Raw genomic sequence first — 21,872 nt, 5'->3', positions numbered from 1 at the left:
CAGATCAGATCTTAAAAAGTTAAATTGAACCTGATGACTTTCTTCAAGGATAAACGGGGCACTGTTTAAATTTCCATCTCTTTAAGACTTCATGGGTCATTAATTCAATTGTTTAAGCAGCTAAAAACATTGCCCCTCCAAACAGCAAACAAAACACAGAGAAAGACCTCCAAATCAGGCTTGTTCACTGCCTTGAATAATAAAAGTTGTAACAGTAAAAATGTGTCCTTGTTTATGTCTCCTTAAAAAAAGTAATATACCAAGGAGACAGAATAGAGTTGTTGGGTCTTACAAATCAGCTTCGTCCCCAATACAAAGAAGAGCTGGGCTGGCACATGCATTGCCTGAATTTAAGTCATCTTGGAACACGCTGAAGAGAAAAATACTCTTCAACAAAAACAAATGTGAACTTCAAAGCACATGAGCAGAAATATCAACTTCAGTGATTATTACTTTGAAGCCAGCAAAACTGGGAAGTGAGCAAGCACTTGTTATTCAGGAAGGGAACCTACTCCTCTCTTGCTGCCAAAGTTTTTCTCAGTTTCTCAAGGTTACCACTATTTCCATTTTCACATAGTCTAAACACATCCTTCTGATGTCCAGCTCCCACTCCTTAAATTCCAGAAAGCCTTCTGATCTCCTCCCTTCCTTATCTACTTCTTTCTTTCCACCTTAAGTCACTCTAATTCCTAACTCCAGAGAAACCTTATCACCGGTATAAGCCTACCATACTCTCAGAATAACTCTTCTACTAGATCCAAAACCCATGAGCTTCTCCTCATCAGATTTGTTACCCCATGTTGTCCCAAGTCTAGAAAACTACTACTAGAAGACATTATCTGACACCATAGAGATCACCGGAGAAGCCAAAATCTCAAGTGTTGAAATGCCATGTGGAAAATTGAAAATATAGATCTAACATAGAACATGTATTTGGGCAACATACAAACTGGATACAAAGCCTAAGGGAGGGAAAAGCCTGTTTGACCATCATTAAGTACAGATTTAACACACAGCACTAAGAAAGCTTGAGGCTGCACTACCAGTAGCACTGCTCAGCATGTGATGAGTTCATGGGCCTGTGGCTACGTGGTTCTCAGCAAATGAAAGCCGGATACATTGTGGACATGTCAAGAAAAACAGAACATGAGTACAGGACTGACATACCAAAGCTCAGGGGAGCTTCCGGCAACATGGGACACATTCCTCTGTGACCTCTACTGCTGTAAAACAGCAGTAGCTCAACTGACCTTCAGAGAATTACACTGCTGGAAAAAGTATGTGAGAAGAATCAAATCCACTGTATAGATTTGCCCAAGTCAGTCAGCCAGCATTTCAGAAGCAGCTTATAATTTTGGCGCTCTCAATTTTTGAGTGCCTTTGTGCCTTAACAAGACACTAAAAATAAAGAGCCAAAATTACAGGTTGCTTTGCACAACTTGGGCCTCAGTTTCTCTGGACCAAATTCTGATGCTTCTTGAACTTACTTGTAATTGAAGCCTGGAATAAGTTTCTTGAACAATACAGAGCTAGGAAAAACTTTCACTAGTACAGATGAGAGCAGACTTGCACTGTCTATGCCTCAGGTCACTCAATACCAGTCTGAAGATACTGGGCCAAATCCTCAGCTGGAATACATTTGTCATAGCTACACTGGAGTCCCCATACCTGTTTGCACTGGCTGAGAATCCAACCCAATAAATCTCACTTAACTAATTTACATAGCATTATGAAATTTAATACCTACACAGAGGTTGGAAGGTAACAAGTCCTCAGCCTGATAATGACTCAGAGTAGTGCCAAACAGAAGTAACTCCACAGTTACTTCTGGAAGTGGAATTGTGGAAAGATGAGAAATTAATCAGATCTACTGCATGTTAGTATATATACTGAGTCTCACTACTACCAGGTTTTTTCAGTTCAAATGACTGTGATATTAGGGAACACAATTGGTAAAACAGAAAAGCCACAAGAGACACCACTGTCAATCATCAACACAATAAAAAGCATGGGAAAATACACGTAAACGCTTTCATCCAATGAAAATCAGAGCAGTCAGCTTTCTTTTAATTTAGGAACATGCTGTGCTTGCCTGGGGGCTGCAGGGGCAGGGAAGGGAAAGAGGGTCAGATCTCCATAGGACTGACCCAGGTTTGAAAATTCACAGCAACTAAAGCACTGAGAGCCAAACCTCCCACACATCCTTCCCCTAAGTGTCAGGAAATTGTGTCCCCTGATTGCTCAATTGCTAGGTCAGATAGCTGGCCTGGAGGGACTAGATGGGTTTCTGGGATTCCATTGGACCTTGGGGGAATTTTATGTCAACTAACGCAGATGGAGCAAAACCAAACTATCTGGGAGATGCCTTCAAGATGCTGTTCAACTCTTGCTGTGCCTCCCTGCCAATAAAATACAGTCAGTGCATGCCACGTCTGGACTTGGTAAGAAAAATTTTTACAGCTGATTTCAAGATGAACAGAATGATCTCCATTACACATAAGGAGCACAACTGAAAAAACCAGCAGCGATAGCAGCAGAAAAGTCATACAGTGTGGTAAGGCCACTAGAATATCCAGAGAATTTGCTTACTCAGCTCTGTGAAACCATGAGACTGCACTTCGTAACACATAATATAGACTTTTAAAACCTCAGGGTTGCACTATGACTGTCATAAGCTCCAACAGGGAATTCCTTTCTGTTTCACAAAGCAAAACTGAAAAGATGTCTGCCCTGTCCATAATGTGTTTTTTTCTCTTGCTTTCAGGGTCAGTGTCCTCCAGTAGAAGAACTAGCAATTTCCTGGCTGGTATAACCTCATCCAAATTCAAGGATGCTGAGTGATGACCCATGCATTCTCACTAGACACTGAATCGAACTCCTGCCAGATCAGCATCTCCTCCCCCATTCCTCCTCCTACCCTTCTACTCAGTGTGCAACTTTCCCCCGAACCACGACTAACAGCCCACAAGGAACTTCCAGACTTGCAAACCCCTGCAGATAGTGTTGCTCACTAGTGGGATGCTAAGCTGGAAGACAGAGAGAGGAATCATGAGACAGAAATAAGTAGTCAGCTTAAAACACCCCAAATTGGGAATTATCCCCTCCTTAGTTCCTCTTCTCACCCTCTCAGTTTTGCATATATTAGTTCTGTATTGCCCAATGCACTTCAGACAGACTAGCTGCTGAACCAGGTAAAAGTGTCTGTCTCCCAGACACTTGCCTTGGCTGTACGCTTCTAACAACTTACTACATTTCTTAAGGATTTTTTTTCCTTTCACACTGCCAACAAATGTGATTAGGCTGTTGCTAAGAAAATAAATCAGTTCTTGGAAAAGAAAATAAATCAGCCTCTTGCTAGGCTACCGGAAACAAAATCAAATAAGAAATAAATGGGGGAGAGGAAAAGGATTCTGATATGTCATGGTAAAGCAGCCCAGATCCCAAACCGATTCCTTCTAAGTCTGGAGACTTCACTTCCAAAGTACGTTCCTGCAGGATCTGGCTCTGAGAACAGAGGCTCGCTTACATGTGCTGTCAGGATGGTTGCTTTTTCTCCAGCTCAGCCCAGTTTGCTTTACATGCATTGGCATGGCATCCCTTAGTGGGGATTAGACCTCAAACACCTGCCCAGTAAAGCTACTTCCATTACATTAGCCAGCACACTGGTTACATCAACCAGCAGTTGCTTTCAGCATAGCTACCTAGACTTGCTTACTTTCATTTTCCAGGAGAGATCCCTGCAAAACTTCCTCCTCACAATCCTCACCTTTCCTCCTTTTCTCCCTTTTCCCTGCCCCAGCAAACCAATCTGCAACCCTCAAGAAGGAAAGTATTTGCAAACTTATTCCATTACCAAAACAACTCAGCCCAGGGAGCGCTGACTCGCAACAGTTTCTTGTGACTGCTTGTTGGTTGAAGCCAATTACTAACAGCACAGTGCATTATATTGTGCAATTCACATAGCTCCTGCTTCTCAGCCCAGCTTTGTGTTTATGTTCAGGGGCGTCATCTCTCCTTGAGCAACTGCACAGACCAACCACCCTCTCACTGGCAAAAAGCTTTCTAAAGTTACAAGTGCTGGCTAAATATGTCAGCTTCACACAGGAGGCATCAAACTCTTCCACCTGCCTGGGGAAATGGGCTGTTTCTGTCAGCGGTCTCATTAGAGAAGATGCCAATGAAGAGGACAGCTGCCCCCACAGCTGTCCCCAGAACTGCTCCCACCTCTAGTCAGGGAATGAAGAAGGGACATCCAGATGTCAGGTGGGGGAGGTAAGGTTAATTACATGAATGCAGCACTGAATTTTAATTGTAAATAAAAACAGCTGAGTCCCTCACTGAAAACACTAGCTTTTTATGGCGTAGGCTTGGGAATCTCTGGACTGCTGAAGTTTAAAAAAAAAAATAAAATTATTAAGAATCACTATCCTTCCTTGGCACTTGCACCATGTGCCTCTAGCAGTGCCTGTGCAGGTTTTTCACAGGGAGATTCTCACAGGGAGTAGCTGCATCCTTCATGTATGACCCTGTTACAGCTAGTTTTTGGATCTGAGAGATGCCTCTCCCCTCTGCAGAACCAGTGGGTTCTTTGGAGAGCCCTTAGTATCAAGCAAATAGAGGCTCAAGGTGCTAAATTTGTCAGATTTAGTGACCAACACCCCATACTTATGTTAGGATCTGTTATTGTCAGTAGCCCAGCAAACAGTGGGACAGGACTTGGTTGTCAAGGAGCCAGGAAATTGCCTGTCATCCTCATAAGGAAAGAGGAACTGCTTGCTGCACAATATGACAAGGGATTAAAGAGTTAAAAAGAAATCCTGCATTGTGAAGTTGCCTAAGGAAGTTGGGCTTTGCCTATGGCTTATTTGGGATTTTGCTGTCCTGCTACCAGAATATGAAGGAGCTGAATTTCAGTTAATTTTATAGTCTTCCAAAGATACATCCTTCCCTCCCTCTTCTCTCCTTTGACCTCCTTCATCCCTTGTCACCCGCATCCACATACAGAAGAGTGCAAAAGCCTGTACCATCAGCCCTTCTGCATACCTTTGGGAGAAGCAATCAAGCTAAACCTGAATCCTGTGTTCTGCCAAGCTGGCTTCAGGATATTTCAGAGGAGAAAAAAAAAGAAAAGAAAAGAAAGACAAGTGGTACTTGCAGGGATTTGCTCTTGAAAACAAGCAAAAACATGAGAAGATTTGCTGTAGCAGCTGCACTTACAGTGTAGTGCCTGTGTCTCTGCGCAGTTCCTCCCTGTTCTGCAGATCTGTAATCCACACAGTGAAATGCCTGTGCTGCTCCTCTCGCTGGCTGTGCTGTTGTAGTGAGACTGGAACTGCTGCTGTTTTCACTTTCAGACCAGTCTCTCTCTCCAAATCCTCTGACGTCAGACAGCCTCTAAGAGATATTTATGGAATTAACAATCTAAAAGTTTCTCTAGGTACAGCCCATATTGCAGTTTTTCGGGATTTGTAATTTTTACACTTTTGGATAGAAAACCCCTCCAAGGGGGGGTCAGGGAGGAAATGGTGGGAAACTACAGATGTGGTTGTATAAGTCCCTGGCAAAAGACAATCCCTGTACTTTTCTGCCCATGGTATATTATATCCACACCCAGGATGTAACTAACTGTCATGAAAGTCCCCATTTGGAAAGCGGTATTTTCCAGTCTCTCAGCCGTGCCTAAACAGTTTTCGAATCAAGCCTGGCAAAGAGGTCTCACACATACACTCCTAGCCCACAGCCCTCTCCTGTGTCCAGGCTTTGACTGGTTTTAACTAAAGCAAGGGTGAAACAGCCCTTCCAAGCATCTTTTCCACATCCTCTTTCAGTTTTGCACTAACCCCTTCCAGCTGGAATGTTTTCCCAGGCATGTGGGCCTGCTTCTCTCCTAGCTTCAAAACACCTTCTAGAAGTGTCTCATCTCAGATGAATACCAGCTCAGAAAATTCATTTGATCTTTGATGTCTATTATGCTGTGCCTATTTGCATCTCTATTTCTATTATTTCTTTGGAACTGTATAGTATGACACGTTTTACCTGCTATGAAAGCCATTTACAGTGTTACACAGAAAAGAGATACTACAGCAAAAACTGAAGCAGAAGTATTAACATTAATGTTAAGCAGTACTTGAAGAGTGAAATGCTATCATGGTATAATCCTGCTGTGGCAAGTGGTGATAAATTTGGACTGATAGGACCTCTTTGTTTTGCATTTAAGAGCTGAGCTTGGCTATAAGCCTGTAAGTATCAGTAGTCCTATCTGAGAGATGAGGAAACTGAGGTCTGAAGGTGAAGTGGTATATGTTGAAAGTCCTTGAGTGAGCCTTGCCTGATTGCAAACAGACCTTTTTAAGAAGTTCAAAATTTATTCAACATTTCCTGGAGGAGTCTACAAATGTGCTGCTATTATAAGCAACTGTTATTCTTTTCTATACCCCATCATTTCCATTTGTAAACAGTTATAAGAAGTATGTGTGTTGGTACCACTTTTGGAGATGTGAGTGCTATTTCAAAATGTAAAGCCAAGCTTCTTTTCTGTGCCACTTACTGGCAGAGAAAATTTACCATCTGGGGCTGTGTGGATTAGTTTTTTCATATACATATGCTTTCTCTTTTCTACTCTACCATCATCACCTTTGGGCATGAGCCAGAGCTCTTTTAAATCAATAAAAATCATCTGATCAAATCCAAAAGGCTTAAAATCAAGTTTTCTCTGACAATTTTCTAATGGCAGCTAGCCACATACATTGCCATATCATCACTATGACCAAAAGCCTTGAGATAAATTCCAGAAGAAAATGGTGTGTCTTTGAAAAAATTTCCACCTTTATACTTAAAAGATGGGTCTAAAATCTGGCCGATGCAGGAACAAGAAAATATTCCCAGTCCCAAAGCAGTATTCCATCAAGCAAAGGAAGTAAAATTTTTTTCATATATAGTGAAAAACAATAAAAAGAACTCAGTTTTGACAATGCAAGCCAGGTATTGAACAAGTGGTGTTGTTGTCCCCTCTGGCTATCAGATTTGCCGCTTCTCTACTTAAGATCAGCAACGATAATTCAGGTCATGAGTCCCCACCCTGCCATGTTGCATACTACTCTTATTAAAGATCCAACCTGGAGTTACATTGTTACCTGTTGGCAGGCTGTCTCACAGGTATCTGCAGAGAACTCTGAAGGGTAGATTCAGGGCTTCTCTGTAGGACACCAGAGTTGTTCCTTATGGGTAGTTTCACCCCCCACCAGCTTTCATTGACTCAGCTCCTGTGGTTGTTAAACTCTCTGAAGTACAGTAAAGGCTCCTGGTGTTTGCTGAAGATAAGATGGCTATCCATAACTCCTGCTTTCTCTGTTTAATTTATAGGATTATATCACATATTCTCCCTAGAGAGTGGAAAAGGAGGAACACGGAAATCCGCACTATCACACAGAAGTAAAGTATGAATAACTACAGCCTGTCTTCAGTGTGACCCAAGCACAAATGGGATTTCTTTTTTTCAGAAGACTTTGCAGCAAGATTGAAATGCCAAGAGACTGAAATGCTCTTGTTTACCCATACATGATATGGACAATGACAGTGAAAGCTGCTATTAACCTGTGTCCAGTAGCACATTTCATTTCTGTCCAGAAGGGATATGCCTCTTAACGTGTAGTTTTTAAGACAGAAATATCCAACCTGTCAGAAGTGCTACAACATTCCAGTTACTGCAGATTAAGACAATATCTCTATGAACCTGTTGCATTTCTTTATGGAAATGAAAGGAAGAATAGCCAGTTGTGACATTGTATATTCATAACCTCTGCACTGAATCATATAAGACTCACTTCCACAAGATGCAACAGGAGCCCTTTTTAGAACACAAGACTATGATACGAAGAGCACAAAGATCCCATCTGCAGGCAATCTGTACTCTTGTTTCCTATATAGGAGAATCCTCTCCATTGGACTGGGAGTATGCTTGTGGGAGCACAATTTGATCTATTTTAAACACAATTTATTTAAAACAGTACTTTTCCCCAAAGATGCTAGAGGCAGGCACTTTTGGAGGGTGAAAATCAACTTTGTACACTGGACCAACACAAGCATAGGCATTACTCAGCCCTAAAAAACAGAGAACAGAGTGAGACCCTCTGCATCACTAGTGCATGACTGACAAAACAAGACAGCATGTGGTCCTCCGATCCAAACCAGTCTCAATACATGTTTACATGAGCAACTGTAGCAGTCCAGTTGTTACTTCCTCTGTGCTACATAACAAAATAATAAACCAAAGGAAATGAAACCATATTAAAATACTATTCTTGCTGCCATAGTGGAACAGACCATTCAGCTCTCTAGTCTGGTACACTGCTTCAAGCAGTGGTTAGATACCTGATGATTCAGAGCATGAAGAATGGAAAACACACTACATCCAGCCAGTTGTGGGCTGGAATATTACATAAGAACTATGGGGTAAAGAGGAATGAGAAATTCCTTCTTGAACCCCACAGTTGATCAGTTTACACCCTGAAGCATGAGGTTCTTTCAGATGCTGGGGTTTTCCCCTTGCATTGATATTGCTATGAATATTATTTTTGCATATATTTCAGTTTTGGGAACCTGCCAGGTTTTTTTCCAATCCACTGAAGTCAGGAAATGCAAAATTATGGCATATATTCAAAAGAGTAGCACACACCAAAGCATGCAGAGAGCTCTATCTTTGTCCTCAGATGCACACAGCCTTGGCCATAGTTTCTAAATCCACCCGGTGATTTTCCTTTCATTTTGCATGACAGAATTCTATGTACTCTCTGTGTACTTTTGGCCTCCAGATTTAGTTCTCCACTGTGCTGACCAGAGTGAAATCACTTACAGATCTAGTAGATGTCTTCATTTCTAAGGCCTGAAGCAGTAACATGGCTTACCAGGTGCTAGTAAACAGTTTAAGCAATGGGAAGGGAAGCTGGTGGTGTGTTGCAGATACACATCTGCCAGCAAGAAGGATCATTCTAAGACACTGCCACAGTTATCTTTGTCCCATGCAAGGGATTGTATCCTACATATCAGGAAAGGGGGAAGGAAGCATTTTCTGGCGCTGTACCACAGTGTACCTGAGATGACTCTTTAGCCACATATGATCATGCAGAGGATCTTAAGTGTCTGCTTATCATAGTCAATGCGTGGCACTGGATAAACCTGTACGTACAGCTAGGCAATGAAGTGACAGCATTTTACACTCAGTTTTCTCCAGGATCAAAGTCAACAAAAAGTGAGACTCAGGGGAGAATGAGGCTCACACAAATGAAGGACTGCTTCCAATTAAAAGTAGTGCAGTGTTAGAGTAAGACCTACAAAGCCAGCATCTCTGCAGTACACTGCAACTGAACTCAAGAGATTGAGGGACTGACTAAACTCCTCTAACTAAATTTAGCAACAGCCTTAGCCTTGATGGGCAGTACTCATACATGAGGGTACACACAAGGCAGCATGGGCTGAGAACACCCTGCCTCCACCACTGGCAGAAGAGGAGGCAGGAAAGAGTGAACTCTGTCCCACACAGGGAGTTGTGGCTAGGCTCTAACTCCTTTGCAGCAGTCAACTAGACCAAAGAGAATTGAGTAGGCCAGACTATTTGGACAGTTGTAAACTAAAATTGTTCTGCAGATATATAATATCAGAATTAAACAACATTTTTGTAATATATCAGAGCCCAACTAGCTATTCCCAGAGCTAACTTAGATTCACTTTTTCTTCCACCAAAAACTATATAGCAAATTCAGGTTAACCAGGGTCCTTTGAGACCTTTGGGGGACAACAGTTTCTTGGCCTCTTTCACACACATACTGGATTGATAACTGTTAAAGCGAAGATGCTTCAAAGAAGCCAGAGATATGACCTGGGGGAAAAAAATGTACACACACAGTAGACAACTATGCAGACAGAAATGCCACCTATGATATACCATATTAACAGCAATCATCATGTGTTACAAACTTCAGGGGAACCTGGGTTGGAAGGAGAGTTAAATTATGTGGACTGTATGAAATTTAAGTGTCTTGACTGGTATAATTTTTTTCTTTTCTTTCTTAGGCATTCTCTCTTCTTGCAAAGGATTTATTTTTAAAACACTCCAGGAAGCCAAGACAGCTTATTAGACTAGCAATTATCCTGAGTCACTTCCTACAATAGTTTAAAACAACTTTTCAGAAAATCTCTTCTGTGGGTGTGGATGCAAGTATATCAGTGGCCCACAGAGTTGAACCAGTAAACCTGAAAAGAGTAATGATCTACAGCTAACTACATTACATTTTTAATAACACTGAAAGAATACCAACTTTGGAAAATCAAATGCTGGAAAATGACAGATACCAAACACATTATGATATGTTTATCCACTACCCATGTAAAACAACTGTGGCAGAACATGGGATGGGACTCAGCTACCTGCATTTCAGTTCAAGACATTTAGCTCAAAACAACACTCTCCTTGCAGTGCTTGCCACATTTGATATGAGCCTGATGCATGGGATGAAGCAGGCATCTATAAAATGTGAGCACACAGTCAGAGCTGGTGCTGTAAATTTGGCACTTCCACATTTCAGGTGCTTTGGTTTACCAAGGCTTATGCTCTTTACTGTTGTTCTTTCTGTATTATTTGCTAAATAAAGAAAAAAAAGTACCAGTTCCAAAACTTTTGCACATGTAAACCTACTGAATTTATGAGATATCAGCATAATCCCTAAGTCTCCGGAACACAGGAGTTTTACTCTACTGCTGTCATGTCACCATACTGCTCTCCTCTTGTGAAGTTGCCATTTCAAGATGTAATGCAGTTTGACCATGATATATACAAATGTCTTCTCAGGCAGGAAAACATAAGAAAGTTCTTGAGTTCTGCTTCTGAAGCATGGTACAGTATTATGGTCATAGGTACAAAGACTTGGCACAATTATTCTTGGAAGATATATGAACTATAGAAACTGCTATGCTTGAGCATCAAGTTTTATTACCAGACCAGCCAAAAGGGACCTTGTGTTTCCTTGATTACCTCACCTGCAGAAAGGAATTAAGACAGCCTGTCTATAGGATAAGGGCACAGGCTTTTGGCTGATAATATCAAGAAGCATTTCATAATGTTTTATAATGTAAGAAATGAAACAAGCAAACAGAACAAAATGAAACCATAACATTTAGGTATTCTGTCTTTTTTGTACTTATTAAATACCAAAAATGAAGAAATAATTCTCACGTGACACATACATTTATTGTGAACATGTTTCTATCCCCTGCCCAATAGTCTGTAGAAATGAGTCAACTCACAGGATTAAACAGAAAGCCACTGAACTCCAGATTATTTTTTTTTCTTTCCAGACAAAACAAAACCTGGTCTTATAAATGAATTAAAGTTTGAAGATAGAATACTCATTTGAAGAATCCAGTTTTGGACAGGACTTGGGGAGCAGTGACTATGACAGCAGTATAATCAGACTTCTGGTGAAGACAGGCAAGAACAACAACTTTACAAACTTATGATAAGAGCATACTGATTCTCCAGGGTCTTAGTCACTGTTGATTTAACTATGGTTCAAGATATTCAATATCCCACAGCACCAGGTTGTTGTGTCTGAAGCAGTGCAAACAAAACAATGAGACACTGAACAGCTCAACTGTCCTTAGAAGAAGAGACCAGTGCTACTTCCATATTATTTTCACAAACAATACACAGAATTGGGACTCAAGTCCCATAAATACAAAGATTGGCAGCTACAAATACTGACTTGGCTGAAGACACTGAGTGGGAGTGTGTCAAAGGAATGGGCCCATGGCTGAGTGGATTGATCTGAGTTTGGACTCTTTTGTCTCATCATCTTTAAACTGCAGCAGATACAGAGACCAGAAATGAGCAGAGGGAGCTTAAAAAAACTTAAACTGTAGAGAAGAAACAAAGGTGGGGCTAAAAATTGTCCCTGGAGTACAAGAAGGAAAAGAGGTAACTCACTAGAGTAAGTGGAGGGTTATGTTATGTAATGGGATGGCTATTGTGTTTCACTCAATAAAAACCCATCCAAAACTTCACTAAAACCCGATAAACTGGAAATTCTAAAAAATAAACCAGAATAACAATTCTTATGTGTCTAAACCCACTGATGCCCTGAAACCCAGAATGTGTTCCTTAGAATGCCAAAGCAGTTTGAAATATCAAAGTTGGGATGCTCAGAATATTCTAAGACCAAGATAGAACGTATTGTCAAATGTGCTCTAAATTAGTCCATTTTGTTTGGATATACCCATTTATAGAAGAAGACAGTCCATTGATGAAAATTAGCAGTGGTGAACCAGTTCAGATAAAACTTTGTTAACCAGTTTCACAAGAAAAGGTGATATATCTTTGATTTGTCATTTCCCTTGATTATTTCAAGTATAGACAGAAAGGTGACAAGCTTAAATAAATAATTTTATAACTTTTTGTGTCATTTCATAAAATTTATGTCATAAAAATTGTTACAAGAAGATTCTTGTCCTGATTAGGTACAGGAATTATTTAAAAACTAAAACTTTTTTTTTGTGTGCTTTTTTTTTCCAAATTAATTTGGCAGATCCAGGAAGGTCTAACGATTTAATTATATTTGGACCAACTTAGTCAAGACATGAAAGTGGCAGAGTGTGTAAAACACATACATATGTATTAGTCTCTGACAGAATTCTTAGTTTCTCTGGGCCTGTTTCTTCATCTGCAAAATGGGAGTTACAGAATTGACTGCTTGACATGGACGTTGTGAGGTTAATCTCATTCATCTTTGTAAAGATCTGTGAGCTCCTCAGACTGGAAAATCTGAAGAACAAATTTATTCAGCGTTTGTGTCTCTGATACACAAGTGTGGATGAGATGTTGAAGAACAAACTTACATGAAGATGGTCCTTGCTTTATCCTTCTCTGTTCTTGGAGTACCTGATTTGGCAGGGTTTCAGACAATTTGTTTCACATGGGCCAAAGACAACAACCAAGCAATTATTTCTGATGATTGTGCCTGTCTTCCTGAATACCTTGATAGCAGGAGAATTCTTTTGAGTAATACAACGAAATGGCAAATACTTTTCTGTGTGCATGTCATGTCATGTTAAGCTAAGGTAAATTACATGGAATTAGCTTAAAGAAGAGAGAAAATCACTGGTATAACATAATTATGTAAGTCTTTGTACACTTTTCTGATTTGGGATGCCAAATGTATTGTTTCTTAGGGCAGGAAAGGTGCATACTCAAGGCAAGTGTCAGAAAGGCCAAAACAGTTGAATGGATAAACAAATTGTAAGATGTTGGTTTCCAGAGACTATATTTATTTAAACAGTTCTCAAATATACAAGTGAAGAAGGCAGTAACAGTGAATCCCAGTCATCTGCCTTAATACAGTTTCCAAAATTCAGACGTAAGTCCTTATCCTTGCTTTGAGGAAAGGGCTGCCAGGTTGTGAACAGCTTAGTCAAGCTCTCTACGCTTATCTGCACATTCCACAGCAGCTGTTAGGAAGTTCTTCCTGCAGGACTTCTATACAGTGTGAATGAAATGCTGGTGCAGGGCCACTGAAAATTTCTGGATCTACTCATACAAATTCACATGCAGATAGACAAGCTGAAATGCTGCAGCACAGATACCCCGTACTCTTCTTCTCAAAAAAGATGTCAGAGAACATTGAATTTAGTCTTACTTTTGAAAATAATCACTTATTTCCATTCTCAAAAGTATTTTTATGTCAACATGGAGAATTTTATGGATAAGGACTTTGCTTTCGTAGTTGAAGGAGCACTGTCTGGCCCAGGACTGTTTTTAACAGCAAGCAAATTACCTGAAGTTACCAGATATTATTAACAACAAAAAAGAAAATGTTTCATCATCAAACATTAATAGATTAGAATTGGCAAACTGTATAGATAGCTATATTTGGTTTGATTAATATTTTATTGGAGAATTAAGATGCTGAAATGGAAAGATGCCAGAGACTGTGACATAAGCAGTACCACCAGTGATCAGAGCCAGGCTTGAGTAAAGAACATATATGTAGGGAGCTGTAAGGGTATCACATTCAGGGTTAAGAGGATTAAGGTTAGAGGCTTCACTGGGTAATGTCAGGGACTCCAAAGTATAAGTTGGAGTTGGGAGAAAGCAAAAGGTAGGGCTAGCAACAGCTCAGGTGCTGGGTAAAAAGGACCCTGGCTGAGCAAGCAGAAAAACAATTCAGGAGGAATGTTCTGGGACAGTTATGAAACAAAAAGCGACTGTCTGTGTTCCCTTATATATGTAATTGGTAGGGTACTACACAGAACAAATTCATGTGGGAGTCTTCAGCAAGTGTGGATTATAAAGCCTTCACTCACAAAGAAATTGATCATGGCCATCTGTGGAACTGGTTATACTTCACTTAGGCATGAGCAGGGCTTAGTAGTAATCATATGGCAAACTGATATATTCTCTAGAGAACTTCTTTTGGGGTGTATTTGCTCTGTATTTTGCTCATTTTTTAATGAAAACACAAATTGCTCATAAGAGAAATGCTCAAAGCATCTGAATAATCAATGTCCTATAGTTGACATATAATCATGCAATATGTTAATTATATTTTAAGAACTATTATATTATAAAATTATAATAATATGATTATATGGTTGGAAGCAAAAGGAATGTTCCAAAGCCTTAAACATATGATAGGATAAAAATAATACCAGCTTAAGTGATTTGAAAGATACATTGAGAGCTGAAAGGTAGGGCAGGGCCAGTGAACCTGCAGGAAGAGTGAATCACAACTAACAACTAACAAAGTACTGGCATGGATGCCTGGCTTACTTGAAAAAACTGGATGAAGACACTTTTGCTTCCTCCCCATCTCTGAAACGTGATGAAAACTGCTCTATATTACACCCAGCCACAGTAGCCCTCTGCAGTCATTCCAGAAGCACAAGACCACTGAAGTGCAGTAATATTTGGAAGCAGTAGAGGGGATTACAAGTCAGTGGCTTCGTTCACATAGAATCAAGTCCTCTGAGGATAATTAATTTATCTGAAGTACTAGTCATGAGCATCCTCAGAAACTAGGGAATGTAAAAGCAATCAAATGCAGGAGAATAATTAGGCATTGGTGAATGAAGTATTTTGTGAAACGTTGTGCTGGCAGAAGAGCACAAAGCAGCCAGCTGGGGCAAGGATATGTTTTTGGCAACAAATAGCTTGACCAGCTTCTTTTCTTCACACTGGTGTTACAAGTCTGATTTTATTAATATCTGTAAATCTCTTTGAGATCTTCCAATGGAGATTACTATTCAAGTTTAAAAAAAATTTGTATATAAAGGAAAAGTTACAGTGCCAGAATATATACAATGAATCTAGGGGAAATCATCATTCTTCCATGTTTCAAGAATTGTTTGACAAGATTTTAAATTATTTCTCTGGGAAGTGGTCTGGCTTAAATGTGTTTATCCTTTGCCTTTTGTGGGCTCATGTTTGCATTTACTGTCCATTAAAAATAGATGAACACAACAGCCCAAGGTCCTCGATTCTTTTATGAACTGTAGATAATTCCACATTTCAGTCCTACATAACATCAACAGCATGGGGAAAAATGGAATGTGGCAAGAAGCCCAGGAAAAGGCAAGTTGAGTTGGATTGGGAATTAGCTGGAAGGATAATAATCCTGCAAGCCAATATTCATTAACTAATTTTATGTGTGGTAGAAGAAAATCATGATACACACTTGGCACCTGGAGACTTTAAAATGTTAAGAAAAATATTTCAATAACTGTACAAATTGGTTAACAATTGTGATACAAAACAATCATTTCTAATGTGCCTTATGCCAACATGATTCCATTTTACTTGGAATTATTCTGAAACTCCAATAAGTAATCTGAAGAATTGCTTATCAGACAGTCTAGCTGTTTTCTGAGATGTTATACAATCCTTCCTACCATTTTTCCCTCTTGCAGCCATCATTTGGACTGCATCCAAATCACATTCACTTCAACAATGTGAGATTAAGCTTCTAGAGGTGCTTTAGCATACATTAGTGCCTAGGTAAGGCCTATGAGGGCATGCAAAAACATCACGACTGTAAAATAAGAATTTAAAATGTTCAATAACTACTAATAAAAGCATTTTAAAAACAGTGTACTTAAACTGCCCTTCTGGATTAAACTTATGTCTGTTCTTAAACTATTTAAACTGAGTGAAAATAACACTACCCCCTTCCAAGGTAAGATGTTTCATTCCTTTTGTAGCTCATGATTTGCACCAAACTCCATGTTTTACTTATGCAACTTTTCTGATAAAACATTCAATGGACACTGCAAATAAAATGAGCTCCATTGAAAGGTAAATGTTATACTCCTAGAAACAATTTAGTTTGTTAAACTAGTGATGTAACTCACTTAGAAGGACAGTTTCTTTCTCTTTAGATCACAAATCATTCTCTCAAGTGAGACTATTGGAATATCCCATTTGAGAATGATCGATCCTATTCCATATATCTGGATATCTGTTCATTAGTGAAAAAGGTATTATTTACCTGAAAGTGGGCAGTAGACAGGGATTTGGTTTTGTTTTTCTTTTTCAAGTAGCCGTTTCTTGTTCACGCATCTCAGTGGATCACACTTGACCTCTGTAGATACAAAAACTTTTACAGGGAGTCTTTACACATCTTACTAGATTTATACAATTGGAAAAGTGTTTTTTTTCTTAGTTCACAAAATTATAGCTTCTTCAATGACAGTAACTGTTAACAATCTTATCTGTTGCATTAAAAATTATTATCTATGTGCTAGTCATTTGCAAGAAAAATTATGTTCTGAAGAAAACCTCAAAAATGAATTTATGTACTGCTGAAACTCCTTATTCATGGAGGCAAACTGATATATGTATTGACCTGTGTTTTCAAATATCATATCCAGTACTTGACATTTATTAGCTTTGGAAAAATCTGACTGGAGTGTGTACAAACCACTGCCCTCTCCTGGGGGTCACAGAACAATGCAAACTTGAGCAAAAACTACAGAGCTCCTGATTTTGTGAACAGTATCTCCAGTAAAAGATACGCTATTAGATTAGTAATAACTTAACATGAACAAATGCTGCTGGTATATATTTGTCTGTCAAATTACCTCCAAGGTCTTTAGGAACCTCACTTTCTGAAACAAGGATCCACAGTATATAGAGTGTTGTCAAATTTATGACTCAACATCTTGGTCATAAACAACATGTGAAAGATCAAAATTCTTGACACTACTTACAATAAGACTTTGATTTAGTGAAGAAATAATGGAGATAAAGTCCAATACAGTTATTAACTTAGAAAAGAGGGTTTATTCTATTTCCAGCTTCTGCCAATTTACCTCTGTTCTTCAGTCATACATGAAAAACAGGTTAAAACACATATTCTCACTTGTGCTTGTAATCTTAGAGTGCCAGATTCAGCCTTAATTTGAAGAGGATTTAATTCCAAATGCAAGAGAATGGAAACTCATTAACTCATTACATGCTTGGTGATTCTTAAGTGAAAGATGCTAGGAAAGTCTAAACAACTAAATACATAATCCATGGCCAAGATAGAGATATAAGATCAACACTGGGTAAATGAACATTTTGTATTTTAATATAGTGACTCAGACAGGAAGTCTGCCTTTTCGCATTGGCAAACTGATGTCTGCTGTCCCTTACCAACCCTTACCCATTTATAAGATTTCTCAACTGTGGATGCACAACATCAGCATGTGACAAAATCACCCAGCCTTAAATGCATCTGGCATTTGAGACATGAATGAGAAATAGTAGTTGGCTTATTTTAAACAAAAAACTGGACACTGAAGAAAAAAAAACAACCAAACTCTTTTTTTCCTTCATTACTTTAAAATATGTAGTCTTGTAAAAAGAGAAAGAGGAAAAAAAGACTCTAAATACTGTTGCAATGTGCTTAAGTAAGGGCTATTTTATTTGATTTCAAATAGTTCAAGAGCACTTCTTAATCTTACATTGCTTTGATGTTAGTCTTCTACAAGTCTTTTTTTTTTTTTTCTTCCTTAGTTTGGAAATACTACTTTCCTTAGCTATTGGGACACTGTACGTTTCAGTAACAGAATGCATATATCTCACCTATTCACAAAATTATATGGGTGGAAAACAGTACTCAAAACCAAACTGTGGGAAAACCAGCTACTTTGCAAATGACAGCACATGAACACAGCTGCACTGATTTGTGTGTTGTCCTGTTTGTCCCTTGTTTACAACAGTATGCAAATATATGGAAAGTTTAGTGGGAAGGTTGGTCTTGGTCTTTTAAGTTATTTAGTGGTTTGTTACTAAAGACACCATTTTTTCTGGCTTCCCTGCAGGCTGTGCTTGCACAATTGGACACGTTGTTCAATTTCTCCATGTCTTAATTTTCTCCTCTAAGAAAAAGGCATGCATCAGCTCTGCAGCTAAATGTGTTAATGTCTGGCATGCTTGGCTGGAGTGTATTATATCCACATTGAAGCACCAGTGAGCCTGTGTAAGTACTTACGTATGCTCATTATGTCAGCTTCTTGAGATTAGTGTACCTGGGAAGTATAATTTCCCTTAGTTTTAGCTACGCTATGCTACTTAGATTATGATGCAAACTTTTACTTCCTTATAGACTGCCTTGTCTTCTTGTACAACTCCCTTCATCTCATTGTAGACACAAAAGTTTCTCATGTGCTGACCTACTCAACTACTAGTTACTCCATCCTAACCTTCTTCTAATGAAATCAACTATTAACCTTCTGTATTTTTCTTAATTACTCACTCTCCTCTGCCTCTTCACTTTCCCCACACCAACACCACCATCAGTTTTTTCCATCCAAATAAACAGGCAGAACAAGAAGCCCTCAGATGGCCTGCTACCTTTATTTCCCTTTGCCTCCAAAGTAATACTTCATTTTCCTCTCTCCTTTTCATTTTTACATTACCTAACACATGCAGCTTTTTTTTAGTGGCTGGAGTTCTGCTTTATACTTATATTCTAGAGCTTCCTTCAATACACCTCCCTGCATCATGCCCTCTATTTTCACTTAATGATAAATGTGAAACTGAGATCCAGGCCTTTATCTTTATCCTTTTGAACTACAAAGCTTAATTTTATTCTATGTCTGTAATCAGCTTCCATCGCATTGCTTTTTCCTCCTACCTAGCCCCAATGAGTGAAATCTTCTCCCCCCACCCTCCAAGCCCCCCACAGACTCTCAGAATGCCATTGCTAATATCATCCTTTCAGTTATCACTCCAATTATGCTGCAGGTAATTGTGCCTCCTCCAGTAACTTTCCCTTCTTTATTACATTACTTTGTCTTTAAGTTCCTTGTCCATTTTCTAATATCTTATCATGACCAAGTTGCAGATAGGTTTCTGTCTATGATCAATAGATAGTATCAGCTTCATGTTACACTTACAAACAAATTCTTTCCCTCCTTTCTGCTATGGCAGTTTTCATTCCCAAAACCAGTTCTTCTCAAAAATCTGTAAAATTACATAACTGTCTTTCTTTAAATCCTCTTTATGCTAGTGTCTGTACAACAGCTTGATAGGAGAATCCTAGCCCCTGATTATTGTGCTAATATTATCCACACTATTTCCTTTTATTTCCCTTTTTTCCTGCATTCTCATGTCCTAAACTTGGATCACAAGAGCATTTGGTACAGGGATATTTCTCCTTTTTTTTTTTTTTTTTTTTTTTTTTTTTTTTACTCTAAACTTACACAATGCCCAACGAAACTTCTAATCCATGGCTTCAATTTCTAAGATTTATTATAAATCAGTGATGACTAATAATTATGTTTCATAATGTTCTGTTGAAGCTGATGGGATTGTAATCCTCTTCAAACAAGAGTATACACAAACTAGTTATACAATGACTATAAAAGGAACTATTTGTTGAGCAAGAGTGAACACAAGAATCTAAATTTCTCACCAGTTTTCAGATCAAAACACCCAAAACCCCACAGCCTTTTCTACTCATGGCCACCTAGCTTTTTATTTGTCCTTTGGTCAGAGACAAATCAATAATGGACTTTGGAAGGTTTCATGACAAAATAATGAATAAGAAACACTACAATGCTAAAGATAAATGTGGGAGGGAAGTAGAGAAAATTGTGCAGATAACATTAGCATTGCATTAGAAATATGTTCATGTCTCCTGCTAACAATTCTTATGATGTAGTTTGCAACAAAGGATGCAGTTTACCATTTAGAAGATGAAAAAAAAAAGAAAGAAAGAAAAAAATGACTTGGAAATAAGATTTGTTGCCTGTTGCAGTTGGAGTCCTAAGAATCCCTGAATTTCTCCAGTGAATTTTGGTTTACTCTAAAACAGACAAACAAATAAATACATATATGTACACATGTATGCATATACATAAGCCCTCAAGAGGGTATTTAATGATCTTGTCTTGGCTGAGTCTACCAAGACATACATTTTTAGGAAACATATAAATGAGTTTGGTAAGAATGTCAGAACAGCAGTGAAATTTTAAGGTACTTTCCAAATGTGACCCTAACACATATGAAGATGTAGCTGATTCCTAACAAACAGATTTTAACAGCAGCCTAAAAGACAGAAACATCCTTGCTCTTCTTACAGAGCTGAACAAGGCAGTTTACATGACAGCATTAACCATTTTAATACTGAACACATAAGCAGAAAAAACAAATGTTATAGGGCTTTGGAATGATACCTGAAATATCAAATACTGGCACAATTTTTTCACATTCCATTCAAATATAGAAACATAAGTTTCTATATTACCACATGTTTTACAAATAAAGATTGTACTCTTTCTGGCAGAGCTCATATAACACACTCAACAGATACTATACATAAATTTTGGCCACGTTTCAGATCTCAAGTTCTGGTCATTTAAGAAGAGTTTCTGGTCATGTAGAAGATACACATTTGGCACTAATGTTTCCAGGAGTTGGATGATGAGACAAACTCAGACTTTGGCATACGTTTTGGCCCTTCATCCTGTCCCGTTGATCTGTGGAAAAATTTTAATGTTCTAACTTCTAATCATTATCTCAGCCAAATTGCATTATAGTTGCCAAGAATAAGTAAAGTCTATGAAAAGTAAATTTTGGAAAAAAAAGAAAGGACTTGAATGTTTGGGCTATTCTAAAACTTACAAGGCTGTTTATTTGGAAGCATATTAAGTTGCTAGGTGACATAATGGAGCACAAGTCCTTGAACTGCCAGCTCCAGTATATAATATGTCCTGTATTATTTTTTTAATTGGAAGAAAACTACAACACTAAAGGCAGATGATTAGTTGTGATGTTGTAACTACTAATTCAGAATGCAATGGCTGACCTTCTTAAAACATGTAATTGCCAAATCCTGTAACTCATACAGCCACATAATTGTTTCAAGCCCATAAGTTGCTTGTGTTCTCTGGTGCACTTTCTCAAATACATAAGTTTGACACTTATCTCTGAGGTTTAGCATAAATGCAAATGCTGAAAATTCTTCAAGTACAAGGTGATTTCCCAGGGAAGACAGAAAGAAGATCTTAAAACACAGTAAATTCAAAGCAAACCAAAACTTTCCAGGCCTCCAGAACAAGATGCAACGTCTAGACCAGTACTTTATCTGGAATGGGTAGCTGTCACCTCCAGGCTCCATTTTCCAAGACTTTCTTCAAGCTCTATGAAATACAAATGCTGAAAACAGTTCTTTTTGTTTGGTAATAACAGAAAGATGTCCTACAATTCCTACATCTTTGTAATCAGCTCTTTACCTCTTATAACAGGCCTTTTTTCCAAATCTTAGGAAAATTTTAAAAGCCAATTTACTTCTTCAGCTAGGCCTCAAGAGAATATTTCTGTTAATCAGCAACACTGTAAT

General features: G+C 38.7%; 1 protein-coding gene across 7 annotated transcripts in view; it reads right to left on the bottom strand.

The window, feature by feature from the left end:
• DAAM2 (dishevelled associated activator of morphogenesis 2) overlaps positions 1-5,324 on the bottom strand; it is a 238,949-nt gene extending 233,625 nt beyond the window's left edge. For 6 of the 7 annotated variants that reach the window (XR_007510122.1, XM_049833703.1, XM_049833707.1 and 3 more), the window contains exon 1: positions 5,218-5,313. The gene's annotated coding sequence lies outside the window, so the exon portion shown is untranslated. Of the gene's footprint in view, positions 1-5,217 lie in introns of all 7 variants that reach the window. The other variant, XM_049833706.1, reaches the window with a different exon arrangement.
• Positions 5,325-21,872: the final 16,548 nt, after the last annotated feature.

The sequence above is a fragment of the Accipiter gentilis genome, chromosome 30 (genome assembly GCF_929443795.1).
Source record: "Accipiter gentilis chromosome 30, bAccGen1.1, whole genome shotgun sequence".
In the NCBI taxonomy this organism is placed as follows: Eukaryota; Metazoa; Chordata; class Aves; order Accipitriformes; family Accipitridae; genus Astur; species Astur gentilis.
The sequence above is the reverse complement of the archived record's forward strand: the minus strand, read 5'-3'. Positions and strand labels throughout refer to the sequence as shown.